The 12,571-nt window shown below is 46.6% G+C and overlaps 1 protein-coding gene across 1 annotated transcript in view; it reads right to left on the bottom strand.

Moving 5' to 3' along the window:
• The window catches only part of kitb (KIT proto-oncogene, receptor tyrosine kinase b), a 57,381-nt gene extending 48,268 nt beyond the window's left edge, over positions 1-9,113 (bottom strand). Inside the window, exon 1 of the mRNA XM_077204663.1 lies at positions 8,991-9,113. The gene's annotated coding sequence lies outside the window, so the exon portion shown is untranslated. The remainder of the gene's footprint in view (positions 1-8,990) is intronic.
• Positions 9,114-12,571: the final 3,458 nt, after the last annotated feature.

Below are 12,571 nucleotides of genomic sequence, written 5' to 3'. Positions count from 1 at the left end.
GATGATCAACTTGTGGCAGTAAAACTGGACGTTCGGTTAGGCTAAACTTGAAGATATATGCGCGGCGGTGCTCGAAAGCAACGGAACCTGCAGCTGCGAGTTGGCGTTCTTAAACAGAGACCCTCGTTTGTTCCAAAATAATAAATAATAATAAAAAATCATGTTAAACAATAACTTAACCAAAAACATAATAATTCTTAGATCTGACAGGTTTTGTCAAAATGTAACTCAAAACTATCCGAGAACGGAGTCGAGAAAGAGGGTGAGAGATTAGCCTACCTACAGTAACAATCAATTAGGCTAGGCTACTTAACAAAGCCTCATAAAAAATAACTAGTAACTCACATACAACTTCTACACCAGTCTACTGATTTTTGTTGAGAAAGATCATTGCATTGCATCATTGATGACATGATCTGGGGTCAGACGCGACCGCAACCTGACCGTCAAGCCTCGTTTACACTTTCGCCTGGCTCTGCAGCGCGAGTCTCCGCAGACTGCTCGCGCACCTCCCCAAACAGACGAGGCGTTTATACTCGACGCGCTCGTCTGTGAAACACCGAATACCGCAATGACGTCATTTTTGCCGCGCTCACATTCGCGCTCGTGCGGACGCGTCGAGTGTAAACAAGGCTTCAGTCCAGCCGCTGAAAACACCCGGTCTGAGGGGACTGACGTTGCCGGATGCACAGGTACCTCCGCACTAACTTGACCAGCCCGGGGAACACGTTCACTTTCCACTCACACTACGCAACGCAACAGCATTAGTTTAATGATAATCGATAACAAATTAACCTGATCGACGAAATTCTTAATGATCAATAATCGATCGTCGATTAATCATGCCCATCCCTACTTGATAAACTTAAGATTGAGCCACTGTAGTCACTTGGACTATTTTAACGATGTCTTTAATAACTTTTCGGGGCTGGCCAGTGTCAATCCCTTAAGAAGCCTATGGAGGAGTGATCAAGCTCTCAGCTATGATATTTAATCAAAAATATCTTAATTCGTGTTCCGAAGATGACCGAAGGTCTTATGGGGTTGGAACAACATGAGGGAGAGTAATTAATGACAGAATTTTCATTTTTGGGTGAACTATCCCTTTAAGTCGGCAAACCATGATAAGCCCTCCACCATACAGCAGTTTGTTGTCCATTTGTGAACTTCATGTTTTGACCAACAGAGAGCATCATTGAAGCGGTCCTGACTCACATTATTATGCCCTAAGGCGAGGTCAGCAATGCATGAGGGTCTCTGCACCTCTTACCTATGTATTGTATACCTATTCTTGCTATTAAATAAAACAAATGATCAAATTAAAATGAGATTTAATGATTCCATGGGCAATTTAAAAAATCATGCATTATTGAACAATTTTTTTTTACACATTGTAAAAATATCACTAACACTGATGAATAAGTAAGTGCTCAAACAACGTCCAGTCAGCGTGACCATCCGCAAGATACAGCTAGAGTCCGTGGGCCACTGTCTTCGCATTGAACTGAACAAACCAGCACACATCTACGCCATCTATCACTCAGAAGTCAGTGATAAGAACAAGCGAGGAGCCCCTCACCTAACCTTCAGACACAAAATCCGGAGGTATATCGACAAGTACAACAAAAGTCAAAAAGCCCGAAATCAAATAGCTCTCACCGCAGCGAAGAGCAGTCAGTCACTCACCCCTGTCGAAAGGGAAAAGGAAACAAAAGTGATCATCAGCATCGCCAAGAATCGAGGATTGTGGAAACATGTTGTCAAGCACCATACCAGGGGACTCGACCAAATGATGATGATGAAGTAAGTGTTATAAGGGAAGGCTATTAAATAGCAGTCCCAAACTAGTTTTTGTACTACAATAAAGTTAGTAAGTTGGTCTTTACCACCACTGTCATAAAAAAATTGAAAAAACCAAAAAGTGAAAAGAAAACAGTAAGTGACACTGGTTTTAGCTTAAGTTTCCCGGAAAGTACAGTTGGTAAATTATAAATACAGCATGTTCTTAGACGTTTGGATGCATTTCTGTGGGGAGAAGCAATTGGAAACCTCAGTATGTGTGTGTGGGCGAAACACAGGATATCCCACAGCACTCAGCCATTAGCATCATACCCACAAAAGTAGGAAAAAATCTAATAAAACTGGTCCCTGAGCACTTCGTCCCTTTGTGTCAGTTATTGACTTCTGCTCATTGGAAATAATTGATCAATTTCCACATCCTTTCTTCAGAAAGACAGACAGAGTAAATCTGTGTGTGAGCAAATTCCACACACAGACATTATGAATATTAGATCAAAACTGTGGCTTGTTTTATGAATCCCTATACATTTGTGAGCAGTGTTTCTCAAGTGGTCAAAAAGACTCTAGAGATTTAGAGGAGAAATAAATCCTCATAACTACAGTATCTTTATGATTCTCTTTGCAACCTGTTGCTTTTTTTAAGAAATTGATAATATCTGTCATTCATGTTTTTACAGAAATTTAAAGGTATTTAGAATTTAGTAATTTACAGTATATTAAAGTCCATATCTACTCTTGACTTTGTACCTAACACTTGACTGAATAATGGCTAAAATGGCTAGTTTGGAAATAATTGGTGATTGGAAATAGTTTGAAGTGACAATTATTGTTTTGAAGTAAAATAATATCTGCACTACTGTTTTAATATACACCTGATTTACATATTATAATAAGGAAAAAACACAAGAATGTAAGGTTTGCATGTTAATGTTTTCACATCTTATGTTTATGAAAAAAAAATACATATTTGTCACGATACAATTTACAAAAAGTGGAGAAGAGGACTCAAGTGCAGTAAAAGGATATTTATTAACAAATGAAAACAAAAACACAAAGCAAAAACCCACAAGGGGGAAAACATAATCAATGAAACATAAAACAGAACTGAACTAGAATGACAAACACTGACCAAGAACACGAAGACCATCACAAGGAACAGGGGTAACATAAGACAAAGATCCGACCAAGACAGCAAACAAGAAGAGACTTAAATAGGGAACAAATCAAGAGGGAACAGGTGGAAGAACTCAAACACTAATCAGGTAACGAGGGGGAGGGATCAAACAATGACAAGAGCACATGGCCCAACATAACAAAGACACCCATGTGCAATACGAGACAGGACAGACACGTGACATTACCCCCTCCCTACGGAGCGGCTACCAGACGCTCCATCAGGCGGGACGGGAGGGACAGACCAGGGCGGGACGGGAGGGACAGACCAGGGCGGGACGGGAGGGACAGACCAGGGCGGGACGGGAGGGACAGACCAGGGCGGGACGGGAGGGACAGACCAGGGCGGGACGGGAGGGACAGACCAGGGCGGGACGGGAGGGACAGACCAGGGCGGGACGGGAGGGACAGACCAGGGCGGGACGGGAGGGACAGACCAGGGCGGGACAGACCAGGGCGGGACGGGAGGGACAGACCAGGGCGGGACAGACCAGGACGGGACGGGAGGGACAGACCAGGGCGGGACAGACCAGGGCGGGACGGGAGGGACAGACCAGGGCGGGACGGGAGGAACAGACCGCTTACTCCTGGGAGGCCAGGGCGAAGCAGACAGTCCATCGGGCGGCCAGGGCGAAGCAGACAGTCCATCGGGCGGCCAGGGCGAAGCAGACAGTCCATCGGGCGGCCAGGGCGAAGCAGACAGTCCATCGGGCGGCCAGGGCGAAGCAGACAGTCCATCGGGCGGCCAGGGCGAAGCAGACCGTCCATCGGGCGGCCAGGGCGAAGCAGACCGTCCATCGGGCGGCCAGGGCGAAGCAGACAGTCCATCGGGCGGCCAGGGCGAAGCAGACAGTCCATCGGGCGGCCAGGGCGAAGCAGACAGTCCATCGGGCGGCCAGGGCGAAACAGACAGTCCATCGGGCATCCCAGGGCGAAGCAGACAGTCCATCGGGCACCCAGGGCGAAGCAGACAGTCCATCGGGCACCCAGGGCAAACCAGAAGACCCCTCGGGCGGCCAGGGCGGTGAAGACCCCTCGGGCGGCCAGGGCGGTGAAGACCCCTCGGGCGGCCAGGGCGGTGAAGACCCCTCGAGGGGCCAGGGCGGTGAAGACCCCTCGGGCGGCCAGGGCGGTGAAGACCCCTCGGGCGGCCAGGGCGGTGAAGACCCCTCGGGCGGCCAGGGCGGTGAAGACCCCTCGGGCGGCCAGGGCGGTGAAGACCCCTCGGGCGGCCAGGGCGGTGAAGACCCCTCGGGCGGCCAGGGCGGTGAAGACCCCTCGGGCGGCCAGGGCGGTGAAGACACCTCGGGCGGCCAGGGCGGTGAAGACACCTCGGGCGGCCAGGGCGGTGAAGACACCTCGGGCGGCCAGGGCGGTGAAGACCCCTCGGGCGGCCAGGGCGGTGAAGACCCCTCGGGCGGCCAGGGCGGTGAAGACCCCTCGGGCGGCCAGGGCGGAGCAGACCCCTCGGGCGGCCAGGGCGGAGCAGACCCCTCGGGCGGCCAGGGCGGAGCAGACCCCTCGGGCGGCCATGGCGGAGCAGACCCCTCGGGCGGCCAGGGCGGAGCAGACCCCTCGGGCGGCCAGGGCGGAGCAGACCCCTCGGGCGGCCAGGGCGGTGAGAACCCTTCGGGCGGCCGTGGCGGTGAGAACCCTTCGGGCGGCCGTGGCGGTGAGAACCCTTCGGGCGGCCGTGGCGGTGAGAACCCTTCGGGCGGCCGTGGCGGTGAGAACCCTTCGGGCGGCCATGGCGGTGACTCCGGCTCAGGAACCGCGGACACCGGCTCAGGAACAGCGGACACCGGCTCAGGAACAGCGGACACCGGCTCAGGAACAGCGGACACCGGCTCAGGAACAGCGGACACCGGCTCAGGAACAGCGGACACCGGCTCAGGAACAGCGGACACCGGCTCAGGAACAGCGGACACCGGCTCAGGAACAGCCACAAGAACTGAAACAGTTACAAGAACAGACACAAATACAGACACAAACACTGGGTCCGGAACCGACATGGGCTCCAGCTCTGAAACAGGCACTGGCTCTGCCTCCGGCTCAGGGACAGGCACTGGCTCTGCCTCCGGCTCTGGGACAGGCACTGGCTCTGCCTCCGGCTCTGGGACAGGCACTGGCTCTGCCTCCGGCTCTGGGACAGGCACTGGCTCTGCCTCCGGCTCTGGGACAGGCACTGGCTCTGCCTCCGGCTCTGGGACAGGCACTGGCTCTGCCTCCGGCTCTGGGACAGGCACTGGCTCTGCCTCCGGCTCTGGGACAGGCACTGGCTCTGCCTCCGGCTCTGGGACAGGCACTGGCTCTGCCTCCGGCTCTGGGACAGGCACTGGCTCTGCCTCCGGCTCTGGGACAGGCACTGGCTCTGCCTCCGGCTCTGGGACAGGCACTGGCTCTGCCTCCGGCTCTGGGACAGGCACTGGCTCTGCCTCCGGCTCTGGGACAGGCACTGGCTCTGCCTCCGGCTCTGGGACAGGCACTGGCTCTGCCTCCGGCTCTGGGACAGGCACTGGCTCTGCCTCCGGCTCTGGGACAGGCACTGGCTCTGCCTCCGGCTCTGGGACAGGCACTGGCTCTGCCTCCGGCTCTGGGACAGGCACTGGCTCTGCCTCCGGCTCTGGGACAGGCACTGGCTCTGCCTCCGGCTCTGGGACAGGCACTGGCTCTGCCTCCGGCTCTGGGACAGGCACTGGCTCTGCCTCCGGCTCTGGGACAGGCACTGGCTCTGCCTCTGGGACAGGCACTGGCTCTGCCTCTGGGACCGGAACAGCAGGGACTGGCATCTCCAAGATCCGAGCCAGACGCTCCAGATAGTCCGTCACAACCTTGGCGGCCACGCCAAAGTGGATCTCTGGCTCTGTCCCAGACTGAACAGACGGAACGTGATCAGTCTCTCGCTGGGCAGACGGGACGTGAACCAGTCTCTCGCTGGGCAGACGGGACGTGACCAGTCTCTCGCTGGGCAGACGGGACGTGAACAGTCTCTCGCTGGGCAGACGGGACGTGAACAGTCTCTCGCTGGGCAGACGGGACGTGAACAGTCTCTCGCTGGGCAGACGGGACGTGAACAGTCTCTCGCTGGGCAGACGGGACGTGAACAGTCTCTCGCTGGGCAGACGGGACGTGAACAGTCTCTCGCTGGGCAGACGGGACGTGAACAGTCTCTCGCTGGGCAGACGGGACGTGAACAGTCTCTCGCTGGGCAGACGGGACGTGAACAGTCTCTCGCTGGGCAGACGGAACGTGATCAGTCTCTCGCTGGGCAGACGTAACGTGATCAGTCTCTCGCTGGGCAGACGGGACGTGAACAGCCTCTCGCTGGGCAGACGGGACGAGAACAGTCTCTCGCTGGGCAGACGGGACGTGAACAGTCTCTCGCTGGGCAGACGGGACGTGAACAGTCTCTCGCTGGGCAGACGGGACGTGAACAGTCTCTCGCTGGGCAGACGGGACGTGAACAGTCTCTCGCTGGGCAGACGGGACGTGAACAGTCTCTCGCTGGGCAGACGGGACGTGAACAGTCTCTCGCTGGGCAGACGGGACGTGAACAGTCTCTCGCTGGGCAGACGGGCATTTCCTCCTCCTTCTCCGTCCCTGACGGCGAGAAGTAGGTCCTGAGCTGTCCCTACAGATGGACGAAAATTGGGTTGACCCAAATGTGGCGATGGTGTAGTCCGGGCAATCCAAGTAATCGTCGTCCATATAATTATCCAAATTCACCCAGTTAAACTCCTCGTCCTCCATGCTGCTGAGTCCACAAGTGGTCGGATCTTTCTGTCACGATACAATTTACAAAAAGTGGAGAAGAGGACTCAAGTGCAGTAAAAGGATATTTATTAACAAATGAAAACAAAAACACAAAGCAAAAACCCACAAGGGGGAAAACATAATCAATGAAACATAAAACAGAACTGAACTAGAATGACAAACACTGACCAAGAACACGAAGACCATCACAAGGAACAGGGGTAACATAAGACAAAGATCCGACCAAGACAGCAAACAAGAAGAGACTTAAATAGGGAACAAATCAAGAGGGAACAGGTGGAAGAACTCAAACACTAATCAGGTAACGAGGGGGAGGGATCAAACAATGACAAGAGCACATGGCCCAACATAACAAAGACACCCATGTGCAATACGAGACAGGACAGACACGTGACAATATTGTTAAAAATATAATATATATTGTTATGAATTTATGGCCATAATATGCATATTTTGGAGCGTAAATGCTTTAGTTTCCTGAAGGAACCTTATTTTGTTTTAGTCCATTGTCTCAGAGTTCATTTGAAAATACTTGGACTTATTCCAGGCACAGTTTATTGGATGTGGTAAAATCAATACAGTGTATATTGGAGCACTTCAGGGCATCCCATTGTCTTTCCCCGGATTCAGACTCCTTGGCAGAATAAAAAAAAGATTCCACATCACTAGAAATAGTAGGTAAGTCTCCATAGTTCTGTCCACTCTGCCACTTCACTATTCCAATTCACTGCAATATTTATAGATATACCAGGATCATAGATAGATACATCCACAAAATATAGTGAAGATGAAATACTGGAAAGAGGTTTATCTGTGCTTTGGTGTTCTGAGTGACTATAATGCTGATATAAAAGCACTATGGACAGGATGTAAACAACCATTTAGCTGAGCTTTTATCTAAAGTGACTTTTCACACTTTTTACAGGGAAAGTCAATTGGAGGTCTTGACAATTCAAAGGTGACAGTTCAACAGCTTATAATGTTTTGGTTACCAGATCCACTACCACACACTACAAGACTGACGGACTCAAGTGTTGTGTTTTAGTCTCAAACTGAATAATTAAGCTTTGAAGAATGTTACAATTATTACCTGATTTACATACAGAAATAGGTGTAAATGATAATGAAGCAAAGATTTCATCAAATTTGCCCACCCTTCTTAATTTATTGAAAAACATAGTGACATTTATACAATTTAATATACCTCAATCTTTTATGCAAATTTTAGTTCATAAACCTTTAGACAATCAACCTACCAAAGTTAACGTCATGATTCCTGTCTTGTGTTCCCCTTGTCATGTGTGGACTTTTATATTATTTTCTGTTTTGCGCATTAAAACGGTTTTCTATTTCAATATATTTTAAAATGTAATTTATTCATGTTATTTTAATTTATTTGCCCTTTTGCAACAGTATAAATGTCTTTACTTTCACTTTTAATATATTTTTGATCACTTCAATATCAAATTCTTTCATTGTTTACTCACCCTCCCATACAAAAATGTAATATATGGCCATATATGTACTTCTATTTTAAATAGCATGACATATATCTATACATATATTTTACTTATCTGAGAACACAATATATGCCTGAAACATGTGAAGAAAATATTTGAGTTCATCCATATATTATACCATATATCTGTATATATTACAGTATAGTATTGCTTTCTTGCATATATGGACAACATTAAGTATAAATATGTGACATACATATTTGTTTCCCCCATATTCAATAAATGTATGTAAACATACATGCATGTGATACTGATGTATTGAAATAAGTACATATATGCATATATACATATATGCGTCTTACATATATTTATGTGCATATACGGGAAAATATATAGCACTTACATGAAAACGGCCATTTTTGCTATATTTTGAAATATATGTTTCATATATGTCTATGTGTTTTATATATATATATATGAATTGTGCATATATTCTCATATAGGCAGCAGACATACATGGGCACTGACATTATATATGTAATTTACATATATTGATATATGTTTCATTTCTGTATGGGTCCTATCATTCCAATCCCGTATGTGTCAGGAGTCCACCATTCCTCCATTACTGCTGAACTTCCTCACTCACACTCTAAACTACAATTCCCAGCATTCCTCCAGCTCATTACCTGCATGCACTTACTCAGCCATCACCACATTTAAGCACACACCTCAGTCACGCAGATGGTCTGGTCTTGTCACTCACCCATAAGAAGGACTTACCTGACGGCCTGCCTGTTCACTCACTATTCATCCGCCATCTGTTCACCCAGCTCCCGCAGCAGTCCTCGGAGTCCTCTCCAGCCCGATTACCTGTGGAAAAGATACAAAGACTTTAAATTCAGCTAATTTACAAGTTTGGATTATCAAGCATTGCCTTCGGTTCCTGTGTTGTGTTTTCCTGAAGTTCCTCATTAAAACTCTGTGTTGAATCCACTTCTGTTGTCCGTTCTTTTCTATTTGTGACAGAATTCAGAATCACAGAATTAATCCAACAAGCTCCACTTCGCAGCAGTGTATCCAGTTCACCCTGCTGTAATGCTCCTCTCCCTTTCCCAAGATTCCCGACGGCTGGAGGATAATGTGGAGGAGTTCCTTAAGCTCTCCCATCTGGTGCCCTGGTGCTCTTCTGGAATGGATTGTACAATCATGTTCTTTGACAAATACTCGCTGCTACATTCTCTCACTCACATTCTAAGCTACAATTCCAGCATTCCTCCTGCTCATCACCTGCAGCCTACAGGTAAAGCACAGAGGTTTGGAACGACATGAGGGTTAGTTAATAATGACAGAATTTTCATTTTGGGCGAACTTGGCCTAACCCTTTAATCCATTAATACTCCATTACCTAAGGAACTGCCCAGAATTATGCCTGGTCAAAGATGGACAGGAAATGGCGATATCTCAGAACCAGTAGGTCCCAGGGGCTCGGGACTGTGGGGAAAGTAGGATCTCATTTGAATGAATGTGTGTAATTTGTAGGCCTATCTAAATATAGTTGTAAATTAAGGTAGTAAGTAAGGTAAAGTAAGATGTTAGTAAGGTAAAAGCACACAAAGAAATGTTATCATTAAACACTTTCACTCGAAGTTAATCAAAGTTTGTAATTAGAGGGATTTCTCACTGAAATACATAAGGTGGGCTTAAATCATTCCACAATGAGTAATGGTGAAAAAAGACAATGTTTTCCTTTAAAAATGTAAGATATGTTTACTGTAAGGCGGATGCCAGAAAGTCTGGACTGAGAAATGACAAGTCGGGAACCAAGCCAACTTAAGGCTCCATACTTCGGGCATGGGGGGCCCACTAGGAGACCCCCCTAAGCCCAGAGTATGGAGCCCCAACTCGGCTTGGCTCCCGAGATACACCCAGTCAAACTTCCAGCTACAACTCCAGAGTCAAACCAACCACCGGTCTGGACCCCCAGCCACTAACAGCTACCCATCCCACCCAGGGCTCAAATCAAACATTTGTAAAAGGATTTTTTTTAAATACTTCCCTGTCACTGAATACATATATTGATCTTTTATATCTTAAAAATCTATTATTTTTTCACATTTTGTGAATAAATCATGATGTGGGCTTATTTTGAAACACTTAAATGGTCCCAAAATACCAGTTAAGCCCATGCCAGACAAATATCTTAATTTTATATTGTAAAATTTACATCAACTAATTAATACATTTTCAAATGAGAGATTAATCTTGCATTTTTTAACAAACGATTTTTCTTACAAATAATGTCAATATCTATGAAAAACTGCTAAACTTAGATTTGGATGGGTTTAATAGGTACTTTTACCCTATCCCTTTAATCCTTTACTACCCCATTACCTAAGGAACTGCACATGGGAGAATTAAAAAAATCTAACTCATGACCATCATTCAGAACTGACTTTAACAGCGGCCACAAGTAAAGCCTCAAAGACCAACTAAAAGCTACTCTGAAGACTAAAAGCATAGGTAATTTCCTTCATTTGGGTAAATAGTAGCTAAGTGTATAGTGTCAGGTAGCTGTATTTTGTTAATGATTAATTAGTTAGCCTTCTGAAAACACAGATGGATATCGAGAAGGCCTATAAAGCTACCAAAAAGTCTTTATCAGGTGCAATCAGAACACTTGTTTGTATGAATGTGTTTTGTGGCAATAAATTATGCATCTGTAGATCCGCTGGATATCGAATCTTAAGAGGTTGATGGGACCACAGTCAATATGTGGGCTATCCCTGTAGAGGTTATAATTATAATGGTTTCTAACTGCACCTCTTACGATGAAGATTTAAGAGGGAAATGTGTTTTCATTTTGTTTGTGTGTGTGTGTGTGTGTGTGTGTGTGTGTGTGTGTGTGTGTGTGTGTGTGTGTGTGTGTGTGTGTGTGTGTGTGTGTGTGTGTGTGTGTGTGTGTGTGTGTGTGTGTGTGTGCAGGGCCGTAGCACCAAATTTTGGGCCCTGGGTACAAACCATCTTGCTGGGCCCCCATACCAAATATCATAGTGATACCAGTGGGTTGGGGTATTGCATTTTTATCATAAAAACACTTAAAATGTAAACAAAATAAGCCACACTCTGATTAATATTTTTTTGTTTTATTGTCAAAAGTACTACTTACTGAGATGACAAAAGGTCTAGCAGGTCCAAACCTGGACTAAATCAAATATACTGTAAAGCAGTTCTGAACAATGACCATACCAAATGAGAAAAACTTTTCCATTTCAAATAGCACTGCTATTATGCTATTATGGGGGGCATGTGTCTCATGTTTTGGAAACTTTTCATACATTTTTTTCCATCTGTTGTTTGCTGTTTTAAGCCCATCTTTGCTATTTAGTGCACTTTTTGGTGGTGCTTTCTGCTCATGAGAGAAGAGCAGCCATGGGATGCAGTATAGAGCTTTTGCACTTTCACTATATATAAGCCAATCTCTTCTGATTTTCTCACGGCCATTAGCGGACTTTGCATACTGAAGGTAAGTTGGGAATGGTTTGCCCTCCATATCTTTAGGTGTGATATTTCCAATACCAGGTTTTGCTCCACCTTCACTGGCTAGCATTTGAACAATAGTTTTCCTGTGCTTATCAGTAAGAGTTGTTGGCCATAATCCTGGGTCCTCTGACAATCCCTCACCAGTATCCCTAAGTCTCTCATTCTCTTCTCTTTCCTCTTCAGCTCTGTCCTCCTGCTCCTGACTACCTTCATCACAATCTTCACTTTCCCTCTCATCACTTATATGAATATCAACCTCATCTTCTATTTCTGCCTCTGCTACAAGAGGAAATAATTACAGTTTAAAGTTTCAATGTGTACAATAACAATGTACCCATTTTGCTTATTTCCTCTTATAACACTTAATTAATAATTACTAAGTGTTAAAACAGGCAATTCCGCTAAAAGCTCACCTTGTCTCACTGTCACATTCACCTCACTGTCACTGCTTTCACCTGGCCATGATGAGGGGCCTGCTGCTGCAGCAGGGTCTGCAACTGAAATATATGGATTCAACAAGGTATTCAAACAATACCTTTTTTTAAAGTGTAGGCTAAGTACAAGTTAATTGATGATTATTTGTCTGTTTAAAATAAATGCAGACTATAGAATCACAGGGTACACTAACCGCCAAACTAGACATTCAGTCAGTTACGTTTTAAAATAAGTCATTTTCAATCATTAAGATGTGCATTAAACTGAGAACAATCCTGTACTTTAATGTAAGAGCGTGGGCGAGCTAATTTGCATAACAATGCGGTAAAATAGGCGCTAACGATCTGTGTTTTCGCGGGTGTTAGATTTTGACAACGGAGGGAAAT

The sequence above is a fragment of the Siphateles boraxobius genome, unplaced genomic scaffold (genome assembly GCF_051911475.1).
Source record: "Siphateles boraxobius isolate OS27281-9 unplaced genomic scaffold, OSU_SipBor_1 119, whole genome shotgun sequence".
NCBI lineage: Eukaryota > Metazoa > Chordata > Actinopteri > Cypriniformes > Leuciscidae > Siphateles > Siphateles boraxobius.
Note: the sequence above shows the minus strand (reverse complement) of the source record. Positions and strands in the feature narration are given on the sequence as shown.